Source organism: Hylobates moloch, unplaced genomic scaffold (genome assembly GCF_009828535.3).
Source record: "Hylobates moloch isolate HMO894 unplaced genomic scaffold, HMol_V3 SCAFFOLD_12, whole genome shotgun sequence".
Classification (NCBI taxonomy): domain Eukaryota; kingdom Metazoa; phylum Chordata; class Mammalia; order Primates; family Hylobatidae; genus Hylobates; species Hylobates moloch.
Window position 1 is genome coordinate 99,679,831 of NW_026652287.1, and position 13,052 is coordinate 99,692,882.

The window sequence follows — 13,052 nt, forward strand, 5'->3', positions numbered from 1 at the left end:
TTACCCAGAATGTGAGGTTAAAAGAAAGGTGAATTATTACTACATTTTCAGGAAAACATTACAATTAGCTCATAAGTGTAAAGTATAGATTCTCAGGAAAATTCTAACAGCTGAGTTCTTCTATTAGAAAGTTTAATTCAAGTTAGAGATTATAAAGAGATTAGAAAGAACAAAAGTATCAAAACAAAAACTGGCTAATAATATATCTGAAGAGTATATAAAAATGATAACCTTACAAACGTCATAAAGTTCAAAACATAAAAATTAAAATATTTTAGAAAGGAAGTTTACTGCCCTTAATAGAATGCTCGTAATATAGATGCATATTTTAACATCAAACACATTTTAAGAACATGCACAACGAAATACTATGCATCAGTGAAGTCCATCAAAATGTGCAAGAATCATTAACAATTAGAAAAAAACAGGGTGTCATCAACCACCAAATATACATTCTTATCACCTGCACAAGGAACATACTCAAAGATTGATGACATGCTCAGCCATAAAGCGAGGCTCACTAAATTCAAAAAAATCAAAATCATACTAACCATATTTTTGGACCACAGTGGAATAAAAATAGAAATAAATGCCATGAACATATCTCAAAACCATCCCTCAAATCTTTTCAATTTCATGAAAACTAAACAACTTGCTACTAAATGACTTTTGGTTACGCAATGAAATTAAGGCAGATATCAAAAAATTCTTTGAAATAAACTAAAACAGACGTAACATACCAAAATCTCTGAGATGCAGCAGAAGCAATGTTAAGAGGAAAGTCTAAATGCCTACCTCAAAAAATTTTTAAAGATCTCAAATTAATAATCTAACATCATACCCAGAGGAACTAGAAAAACAAGAACAAAGCAGAAGAAAAGAAATAAATAAAATAAAATAAAATCGGTGCAGAACTGAATGAAATTGAGACCCAAAAATTCATACAAAAAAATCAATAAAACCAAAAGTTGGCATGAAAGGATAAATAAGATAAATAGGCTGGCAGTTAGATTAACAAAGAAAGAAGAGACAAGATCCAAATAAGCACAATCAGAAATGGCAAAGGTGACATTAAAACCGATCCCACCGAAATACAAAAAAACCCTCAGAAACTATGATGAACACCATATATATACAAACTAGAAAATCTAGAGGAAGTAGATAAATTCCTGGAAATACACAATCTCCCAAGGTTAAATCAGGAAGAAACTGAAACCCTGAATAGACCAATAATGAGTTCCTGAGTTCCGAAATGGAATCAGTAATAAAAAGCCTAACAACCAAAAAAAAAAACAAAAAACAAAAAACAAAAAAAAAAAAACCCTGGACCAGAAGGATTCACAGCTGAATTCTACCAGACATACAAAGAAGAGCTGGTATCAATTCTGCTGAAACTATTCCAAAAAATTGAGGAGAATGGACTCCTCCCTAACTCATGAAGCCGCCATCATCCTAATATCAAAACCTGGCAAAGACACACACACACAAAAGAAAACTACAGGCCAATATACCTGATGAACAGAGAAGCAAATATCCTCAACAAACAAACTAAAAGCAGTAGTGCATCAAAAACTTACCATGATGAAGGAGGCTTTCTCCCTGGGATATAGGGTTGATTAAACATATACAAACCAATAAATGGGATTTACCACATAAACAGATTTAAAAGCAAAATCAATATGATCATCTCAATAGATGCAATAAATATACCTTCAATAAAATCCAACATCCCTTCATGATAAAAACCTTCCACAAATTAGGCATCAAAGGAACATAACTCAAAATAATAAAAGCCATCTATGACAAACTCACAGCCAACATTATAATAAATGGGCAAAAACTAGAAGCATTTTCCTTAAGGACTAGAACAAGACAAGTATGGCTACTCTCACCACTCATATATAACATAGTACTGAAAGTCCTAGCCAGAGCCATCATGCAAGGTGAATAAATAAAAGGCATCCAAATGGAAAAGAAAAATTCAAACTATCTGTCTTCACTAATGATATGATTCTATGCCTAGAAAACCCTAAACTCCAACAAAAAGCTGTTGAAACTGATAAATGACTTCAGCAAAGTTTCAGAACATAAAATCTATACACAAAGACATTAGAATTTCTACACATCAATAACATTCAATCTGAGAACCACAGTAAGAATGCAATCCCATTTACAATGAACACACAAAAAACGAAATACCAAGGAATACAGCTAACCAGGGAGGTGAAAGATCTCTACAATGAGAACTACAAAACCCACTGTTCAAAGAAATCAGAGATGATACAAAGAAATGGAAAAACATGCCATGTTCATGGGCTGGAAGAATCTCAATATCAATAAAATGTCCATACTACCCAAAGCAATCTACAGATTAAATGCTATTCTTATTAAAGTACCAACATCATTTTTCACACAATTAGAAAAAAACTATTCTAAAATTCACATGGAATCAAAAACAAGCCCGAATAGCCAAAGCAATCCTAAAAGAATGAAGCCAGAGGCATCACATTCCCCAACTTCCAACTATACTATACAGCTACAATAACAAATACTTCATGGTACTGGTACAAAAACAGACACATAGAACAAAGGAACAGAATAGAGAACTCAGAAATAAAGCCACACAACTATAACCATCTAATCTTCCACAAAAATAAACAATAGGGAAAGGCCAAGCTATTCAATAAATAGTGCTGAGATATGCAGAATGAAACTGGACCCTTACCTTTCATCATACACAACAATTAAGAAAAGATAGATTAAAGATTTAGATGTAAAACCTCAAACTCTAAGAATCTTAGAAGGGAACCTAGAAAACACCATTCTGGACATAGGTCTGGGCAAAGATTTCATGATAAAGACTTCAAGAGCAATTGCAACAAAAACAAAAATTGACTTAAAGCCTTCTGCACAGAAAAAGAAACTATAAACACAGTAAACAGACAACTTACAGAATGGTAGAAAATATTCACAATCTATGCATCTGACAAAGGTCTAATATCCAGAATCTATAAGGAGCTTAAAAAAATCAACAAGCAAAAAACAACCCCATTAAAAAATGGGTAAAGGACATGAAAAGAAGATATGCATGCAGTTAATAAGTATGTGAAAAAAAATCCTCAACATTACTAATCATTAGAGAAGTGCAAATCAAAACCATTGAATGCAATCTCACATCTGTCACAATGACTTTTATTAAAAAGTTAAAAAAAAATAACAGATGTTGGTGAGGTTGTGTAGAAAAGGGATCGCTTAAACACTATTCGTGGGAATGTCAGTTAATTCAGCTACTATAGAAATAGTTTGGAGACTTCTCAATGAACTTAAAACAGAACTACCATTTGAACCAGCAATCCCATTACTGGGTGTATACCCACAGGAACACAAATCATTCTACCATTAAGACACATCCACATGTATGCTCATTGCAGCACTTTTCACAACAGCAAAGACATGGAATCAATCTAGATATCCATCAACGGTGGACTAGATAAAGAAAATGTGGTACATATACACCATGGGATACTAGGCAGCCATAAAAAAGAATAAAATTGTGTCCTTTGCAGCAACATGGATGCAGGTGGAGGCCATTATTCTACGCAAATTAACACAGGAACAGATAATCAAATACCACATGTTCTTACTGGTAAGTGGGAGTTAAACACTGAATACCCATGGAAATACACACGGACACAAAGAGGGCAACAACAGACAATGGGGCTTACTTGAGGGTGTAGCATGGGAGGAGAGTAGGGATCAAAAAGCTACATATTGGGCCGGGTGCGGTGGCTCACGCTTGTAATCCCAGCACTTTGGGAGGCCGAGGCGGGTGGATCACGAGGTCAGGAGATCGAGACCACGGTGAAACCCCGTCTCTACTAAAAATACAAAAAAATTAGCCGGGCGTGGTGGCGGGAGAGGCTGAGGCAGGAGAATGGCGTGAACCCGGGAGGCGGAGCTTGCAGTGAGCCGAGATTGCGCCACTGCACTCCAGCCTAGGCGACAGAGCGAGACTCCGTCTCAAAAAAAAAAAAAAAAAAAAAAAAAAGCTACATATTGGGTACTATGCTCATTACCTGGGAGAATAAATCATTTTTACACCAAATCCCAGTGACACACAGTTTACCCATGTAACAAACCTGCATATGTACCTCATTGAACCTAAAATAAAAGCTGGAAGAAAAAAAACAAAACAAAATAGCCCCATCTCAATAATACAGAAAGAATAATAAGGATTAATTCAAAAATGTTTATCACATAAATATTCAGGAATTCAAAAATTAATAATGTAATCAGACATATTTCCTATATTCATATACTATATACTTCCTTCATATATGTTATCGGGAATTAAACATGGTATTTGTAATACAGGATATCCTTGTCATCAGTGAGAGAGATGTACTATTCCCTAAGAAAAATACAATTTGACTTAAGATGCTAGCGATATATTGTGAAGTCAATAATATAGTTTACCAGTGTATTTTATTTCATCCTCAAAGAAACTGGCGAGGTATTCATTATTTGAAAAATCAACCAACAGGGGAAGTTCTTCTCAGATCATAAATATTCCATGTTAGAATTTTTCTCATATGTCTACACCAAACTACAGGTATCAAACAGATGTTTTTATGCCCATGACCTGTTCTATCAATTCAATAAATGTTTGCTAAGCATGTGAGTGAGGAAATATGCTGAGGACAAACACATGCACACACACAGATTAATATTTCCCCTGTCTTCAAGGAGCTTATAGGCAAAGTCAAAAAAGATGATTCATGCATAATTAATACAAAGCAGCATAATGATGCAAATAGTTAGACCTAAATAGAAGGATCAAAAATAGTTTTCAATAAGTAGAGATGGTAGGGAAAATATATATAGACAAAATATGAACGTGGACAATAAGAAAGACAGACATGTTTGAGAGTAATCCATTTTATTTATTTATTTAGAGACAGAGTTTCACTCTAGTCATCCAGGCTGGAATGCACTGGAGTGATCTTGGCTCACTGCAACCTCCACCTCCCGGGTTCAAGTGATTCTCCTGCCTCAGCCTCCCGAGTAGCTGGGATGACAGGTGCACACCACCAGGCCCGGCTAGTTTTTGTATTTTTAGTAAAGACAGAGTTTCACCATGTTGGCCAGGCTGGTCTCTAACTCCCGACCTCAGGTGATCCTCCAGTCTCAGCCTCCCAAAGTGCTTGGGATTACAGGCATGCGCCACCGTGCCTGGCCAAGAATAACCCATTTTACTAAGACATTACTAGCAGATAAAGCTGGAAAAATATGATAAAGCTAGAAATGAAGGGTCTTGAACGCCTGAGTTAAGTTTCTATTTAACATTTGCGGTGAGGACCAGGGCTAGTTTTGAATAGGAAAATGACGTGACCAGAATGGCACTTAAGGCATACTGACTTGGCAGCATTGCTCAGAATAAATACGAGCAGATGAAGAGAAGAGACTAGAAGTGGGTGGACAGGGTAGGAGGCTCTTGAAATAACTCAGGTGAGGGGAAATGATGGTCTGAACCCACAAATTGGCAGGAATGATGAAAAGGTGAGAGGTCAATCTGGAAGACAGTAATGAAAGACAGAATCATCTACTTGTAAGACATTGGACCTACATTCAGATCCCAGATTTACCTTTTGGGCAACTTACTTTACTCCTGATTCCCATGTTGAGGATAATAAAACCTACTTCATGGGATTGTTGTCAGGAATAAAGGAGATAATGATTTTTAACATGTTTACACAATGCCTAGCATGTAGTGAAAATTTAGTACTTAATAAATGCTAGCTTCTAGTGTTACAATTATTTTCAGATATCATAGTTTGGTCACTGTTTACTGATTTTTTTAGTAGCTACATCTCACTGCTGGTTCACGTAGCAGTTGTAGTCATGTATATACCCTAAAACTTTAGTGTGAACTACTTCCTGACATTAAATCTCCCCCATCTTGTATTTATACGATTGATTTTTAAGGAATCTAAATATAAGATTTTATACTAACTCCCACTGAATTCTATGTTTTTACCTTGAGCCAAGATTTCAGCCTATTGAGATAATTTTTCATATAAGTTCATATATGACAATTATTTGTCATATTTGCTATTCCTCCCTAACTTCTGCAAAGCTGATTAGAATAGATGTGGTTTTTTCCAAGTAAAATATTGACTCAGACCAATCCAAGAACAAAATATTTCACTTTTCGCTAGAGAAATCCCCTCTACATTGACATTTTGTGACTATTTAGAATGTCTGGACAAAATTGGACAAAGTCTGTGAAACATAAAAATCAAGATCTCTTCAGCAACACAAAAGAGAACAAAATAGCTCTTTTCTATGGCTGACAGAAAGCCAGAGTAAAATTTTTTTAACCGATGAAGAAACTAAGGCTTGGAAATATCAAGTAACTTCCAAAGGTCACCCTGCTAGTAAGCTGCAGAACAGAGTTGTAAACCCAAATCTGTAGGACTCACAATCTCATGCTCTTAACTGCTAGACTAAGTTATCTCCCTAGGAAAGATGGTTGAGATTCCCATCATGATTGCTGGGAAAAACCTCCACTTTGGTCTCCGTAATTGATGTCCAAATAATTAAATGCATTTTGCAATGCTAATGGTTCATTTGCAAGAATATATACACTTTTATATGCAGTCTTTGCCTTTTTATGCATTTATTCAGTCAATGAACTTTCACTGAGAGACCAGTACATTTAAGGCACTGTGTGAGGCAGGATGTGACTACAGAGATCGATCTAATAATGAACCTACTGTCAAGGAGTATATAAGAAGTAATGTAAAACATATACACCTACAAGGCAAGGCAGAAAGAGATGTATCATGAATGGTAAAAAGCAAGTGTGCTAGAAGTTCAGAAAAATGACTCTTTTATTCTACTAGCCATTTTCTCAAGGACTTCCTAGATTCCCTAAGGTTACAAAAAGTTCTTCCTGAGGTGAGGGTAGGAACAAAAATCTTACCTTCTGATTCTGGATTTTTCCATTAATGTACACACAGTACATATGTGTGGTTAATGGTATTGTTTTCAACGTATAAATGCAGGTCAACAGGATCCTAGTTCTACATTCCCTAATTCCTGCAAAATCTGTTAGGAGAATTCAAACCTTAGTTGAATCACCTTGAGTCACCACATCCAAAAGGTCTGTTCAACTACGTAAGACATAAATTGTTCAGGTTAGAATGTTCTTTTGAACATTGTATACCACTGCTTAAGATTTAGCACCACTATAAAAAAGTATATATGCTAAAGACTCAGTTATGTTCCTATAATAAGCCTCTATTTACATTTCAAAACATTAGCCTCCCAAGATTCTCTAAATGTGATGCAAATTGGGTAAGATAGCCACGAAGGTCTCTCCAAATTCTGAAATTGATGCATTCCTGATAATAAGCTCTAGAAATTGGTTTAGAATGTGTTTGAAGGTAAACTTTGTTTCAGAAACACCATTTGGTTTTTAGGCAACCTAATCTGACTCCACTGAACTTTAAAACTTGATGAATTTTAGAACTAAATTAAGTATATTTTCCAAAAGTAGGGACCTCACTCCCAGAGAGTATTCTCAAGAATAGCTTGGCATAAAAGAAACTGAAAATCCTTCAAGGTAAATCTCGAAATCTTAAAATACTAAAATAAAATACTTCACACTTCAGAAGGCTGACATGTAATTAAATATTTTGCATTGGTAAAGAAAGTAAAATAACAGAAAAGAGGCATAGTGGCTGAACAAAATTGCACAAAACCTGCCAATGCAACCCCTTTCAAACCAAAAGCTTTAGATGCTGCTTGTGTCTATGTTCTCCCTCAAGAGAAAAAAATATATAAGACATTTCAGCCCTTAAGCTTCTTATTTACTTCTTAAAGACACAGGCAGATGAGGTAATGTTCTATTACGAATGTTAAAAAAAGGAAAAAGTTTTCCTGGTGCCTGGATTCTGAAATCTGCTCTAATGATCTTTATCATCAAATTTCTCTATGACATGCTGTGTTTACATTTAAGAATTGTATATATTGTTTATACACATGGAGGAAGAAACATGAATATAAGGCTTTGGAAAACATAAAGAGAACAGAAAATTTTTTCAGATGATTTTACATTCTTTCGAAAACCTAAATTTCATGAGTTGGTAAAGAATGTTAGGATATTTATATTTCTTGAAAATTTACATTCTAGATTATATAATGTCCTAATTCAACTTAGAAAATGGTTTCAAATGCATATTATAAGAGTATATAAAACAGACTGACTTTTGAATTAAAATGTATGCAAGACAAAATGCAATTTTAACTTGGGCTAGCCTTTATATTACATGCAAAACCTCCAATAGAATACATTCAATCATAAGAATTTAATTTTTAACTTATATTAGTAAAAGTGTTCAAACTACCATATTACAGCTAATATTTTAATAGAAATAAAAATCTCCGATTCAAAAATAAAAGTTCTTACATAAGATGGCTGGTTTTGTATTTGAAATTACTGAATCAGAGTGCCCTCTATTGGAAGAAAAGAGACAACAAAAGCTAAACTGAACTAAGAATACAGGTAAAATACTTTCAAAACTCAAGCTACATCATTAATATGTAAAATACATTAATAATATGGATGCTACAAAACATATTTCCTTACATATTTCCTTATTTCTCTGAAATAACTTTTGGAATTACTGGTCATATCACAATCAGCAAGTTGCATGTTTCATATCCTATGAAATTAAATTTTAACTGAACCCAAATGCTCATCATTTAACCAGTAATATAAATAACAGACATACAGAAATGTTTTCCACATTTAATATTCCAATATAACATAGAAATGTTATAATTGAGGACTGTGGTTTGACTGCAGTTTGGATTTTCCTTGATGATAAACTGAAAGCCTCCTTGCTATGAACCTCATGTTGGTGACCCCCCCAAGTTCATATGTTGAAATCCTAACCCCCAATGTGATGGTATTAGGGAGGGGGTATTGGGAGGTCATCAGATGATAACCCCTTATGATGTGCTAGTGTTCATATAAAAGAACATCGGGAGGGCTGGGCGCAGTGGCTCACGCCTGTAATCCCAGCACTTTGGGAGGCTGAGGCAGGCGGATCACAAGGTCAGGAGATCGAGACCATCCTGGCCAACATGGTGAAACCCCGTGTCTACTAAAATACAAAAAATTAGCCAGGTGTGGTGGCACGTGCCTGCAGTCCCAGCGACTTGGGAGGCTGAGGCAGGGGAATCGCTTGAACCTGGGAGGCGGAGGTTGCAGTGAGCTGAGATTGTGCCACTGCACTCCAGCCTGGCGACAGAGCACAACTCCGTCTCAAAAAAAAAAAACACACACACACACACACATCAGGAGAACCTGCTTTTTTCCCCTTTGTTCTTTGCCACATGAATATACAACCAGAAGACAGCCCTCTGCAAACCAGGAAGCAGGCCCTCACCAGCTACCAGCTCTGCTGGGTACCTTGATCTTGGGCTTCTCAGACTCCAGAACTGTGAGAAATAAATGCTGTTTTTTTTTTTCAAGCCACCCAATCTACGCTAATTTGTTATAGCATAGATAATTCCTAATTCAAGAGACTTTTAGAAGCTCTTACACTGGGGAATTGGAGCAGTAGGCTGGACATTAAGATCTACGAGATTTGTTCTATCTCAAAAAATTCTAGTTTTGTGGTGTTTTCAAGACCTCAGTTCTGACTCATCATCTCAGACCTGAATTACCTCAGTAAGATCTTGGCTGATTTTTGGCTCCCTAGACCAGCAGTATGGAGGTTAGACCTGAGAAGCTTTTCCAAGAGCAATGCTCAGAGCTACCCAAACTTATTTTGATTTAGTTGGTCTGGACTGGTATCTGAGGGCATCAGTATTTATTTTTTAGAGCCTCTCTAGGTAAATCTAATGTACAACTATGGCTGAGAACCATTGTTTGAGCCTCTCCCCAGATCAAGCAACATAAAACTACCACTTTTATTTTCCAAAAATATCACTTTCAGGAGAACTCTCCTACACAAGAATTTATTCTCAGGATCAATTTTAAACTTCTGACTAGCCTCCCAATCTACTTAGCCGCCTTTGTTGTCTGACAATAGAGTTGAGTGGTTATGGCTCCAGCTCCAGAATGTCTGTGTTCTTGGCTCTGTAATTACCACATGAAACTGGGAAAGTCATAAAAGCTCCCTGTATGGAGAAATAATACTATCCTTTTCATAGGGTCATTGTGAGGATTAAATCAGGTAATACAAGTAAAGTGTTCCATAAATTGAGGTATTATCATTACTTATCCAACTTTATTTCCTACTACTTTCCAAAACAAACTCTCATCATAAATCATTCTCAAATTATGCACTAATTCTCATCTCTGTGCTTTTGCACTTACTGTTTCTTCAGGCTGGAATCCTTTCTCAATCATTTGTCCCAACAAAAATGAAAAGTACAGCTCCCCTTTCACCAGGACACAGCTCAGTCTCTCCCTACCTCCACAAAGACTTCAATGAGTATCTGTAAATATTCACTGGTCTCTCCCTTTTAAAAATTCCTTTGGCCACAAGGTAGCATACTATAAGAAATGTGGCTGAGAATTAAAAACACTGGCTCAGAGTTTGAATCCTCACTCTGCCACTTGGCAGCTAAGTCATTTTCTAAATCCATATTGTTAGGATTACTTAATACGCGACTTAAATCATGTAAAGCATTAGAGTAGCAAATAGCAAAAACTGAGTGTCAGTTCTTATTTATTCAGTGTTTTATATGTTAGTCTCCAGTTATAGTCTACACACTGTAACTGAACTCTCCTTAGGATAGGTGTTTTGAATCACTTGAAGTCAAGAACCATATCTATTATAAATCCCACAACTCAAAACATGGTAAGAACCATCTGTATTAGGTGACCTATATTAGGTGACCTGTACTTAACTAAACTTTTTGCATCATCTAAGAGTATAATTGAAGCAATATTCTGGAAAAAAACTTTTTTGATGAATAGAAACAAATATTCAACAAAACATGGAATGAATTCAAATAAAACTCAGGCTACAGAAAAGGGTCAAAGTAATTTGATTACTTTTTAAACATTCGCTAACAGGTTTCTATCAGATTCATCTTCTAAAAGGTCAGTTCCAATGATGTCTTTTATCTGCCCAAAATCCTCTTGATTTTTCTTATTTCTTAAAAAAAAAATACCAAAATTCTTAGCCTGACATTCATAATTATCCACGACCTGACCTCAAACTAGACTTCGTCTTATCTCTTATTTTTCCCCTTTATAAACTCTATTCTTCCAAATAAACAGAATTATTTGCTCTTACTCATATATACCATCTGCTTTTCTCCCTCCACATAATCTTTAATATTTTATAGGGAAATATTTTCAAAGAACACTATTGTAAAGGTCTGTCACAGGAATGAAGAGTGGTGTTTAAAAAGCATGAGCTCAGATTTCAAAACCTTAATGCTCAATTTATGAGCATTAATTTCTTTCTTGCCATTATCACAATACAGTCTTTGGCTTACAAAAAAAAAAATTGAACATCTTTTCCCCAAACTATTGTCACTCTCTCAAAGTCAAAAGCCTTTGCCATCACTTCCCGAAAAATGGAGCTTGAATCATGGTCTCCAAGTATCACATACAGACCCCAGGGCATACAAGATATACATTGAGTAAACGAAAAATAATTAGAGCTTCTGTTTTACACTTATTCTCTACCTTCCTCAATTTGAGTTTCTTTTGTTGTGTAAGTCTTATAATTTACATCACATATTACTAGAAATGTAGTCTATATATAATTTACAAATAATCAGGGATATTTGCTCAAAATTTGTTTACTAATGGTATGTACAACAAAAAAGTTCGGAAACCCCGGTCTAAAAAATTAGGGCTTTCAGAATATCTGTGGTTTTACAAGTAGAAGGACAGAAGCTGCCAGTTTACATAAATCTTTGAGGATGGATCTAAAAATGTAAATACTATATATTGTTTATACAGAACAAATATGTTTTAAGTTCTAACTTTCAAGGAAATATTAAAATATAACTGATTGGTAATCTGGAGATAGCATACACCTGTTTCAGATGTTTTAACAGAGGATTTCGTCCCAACATTAAAGTTACTATTATAAATATTTCATTAATGTAAAAATTTCATTTGGTAAAACCTACAGGTATTTACTTCAGTACATATACAACTGTTCATAGTTATTCATAAGGAATTTTTATTGGGGCCAATAATAGGATGTTTTTACAAAAGACAGTGAAGCACAAAAACAAAATGAAACAAAAAAAGCAGGCCAAGGAGGTAGGACTAACCACGGAACTAGATTAGCAAGTGCTATCCCAGGAAACAGTGTCACAGCTTACTTTAAATAACTAAATTAAGTAAATGTTCTCATAATGGACAGTCACTATACTTAGCAAGTTTTTTTTTAGTTTTCACAAATAATATGACATACTTAACACAGTTCACTCTATTACTGGCTTTTGAATAAAGTATGATATATCTGTAACAAATTAAGTTCTAAAAGTGACTAAGGATTTCTTATCAGAATAATGTATTTCCTTTAATACCAGTACATACTGTACGTCCTTCCTCTATAGGACAAAAAGTAGGTTTAAAAATCTTAATATTAAACTGATTTATTCTCTATAGTTTTTCTTGCTTTTGTTTTCATATAAAAATCCAAATGAGCGAGAATTACGCATGGCCTGACCTCATTCTATCCTTCTAATCTTATCTCCCCTCTTTCTTCTTTGTAAACTCTTACTCCTAATAAATAGAAATACTTGCTCTTACTCAACTATATCATCTGCTTTTCTGCCTCATATAACCTTTAATATTTTATATGACAATATTTTCAAAGAACACTATCATAAGGGGTTGTCACAGGAACTAACTCATGCTTAAGATTCTGAGCTTATCGAAGAGAAACCTCTTGGGACTTGCATAATATTATAAAAATATGCAGACTGAACTTTCCACATTTCTCTCCTACTATGACTTCAGGAGGACGTGAGGAAACTATACGTGTGGCTCTGCTCTGTTA

At 35.0% G+C, this 13,052-nt stretch overlaps 1 protein-coding gene across 6 annotated transcripts in view; it reads right to left on the reverse strand.

The window, feature by feature from the left end:
- ANKS1B (ankyrin repeat and sterile alpha motif domain containing 1B) overlaps window positions 1-13,052 on the reverse strand; it is a 1,246,961-nt gene that overhangs the window by 1,013,926 nt on the left and 219,983 nt on the right. The window lies entirely within an intron of this gene.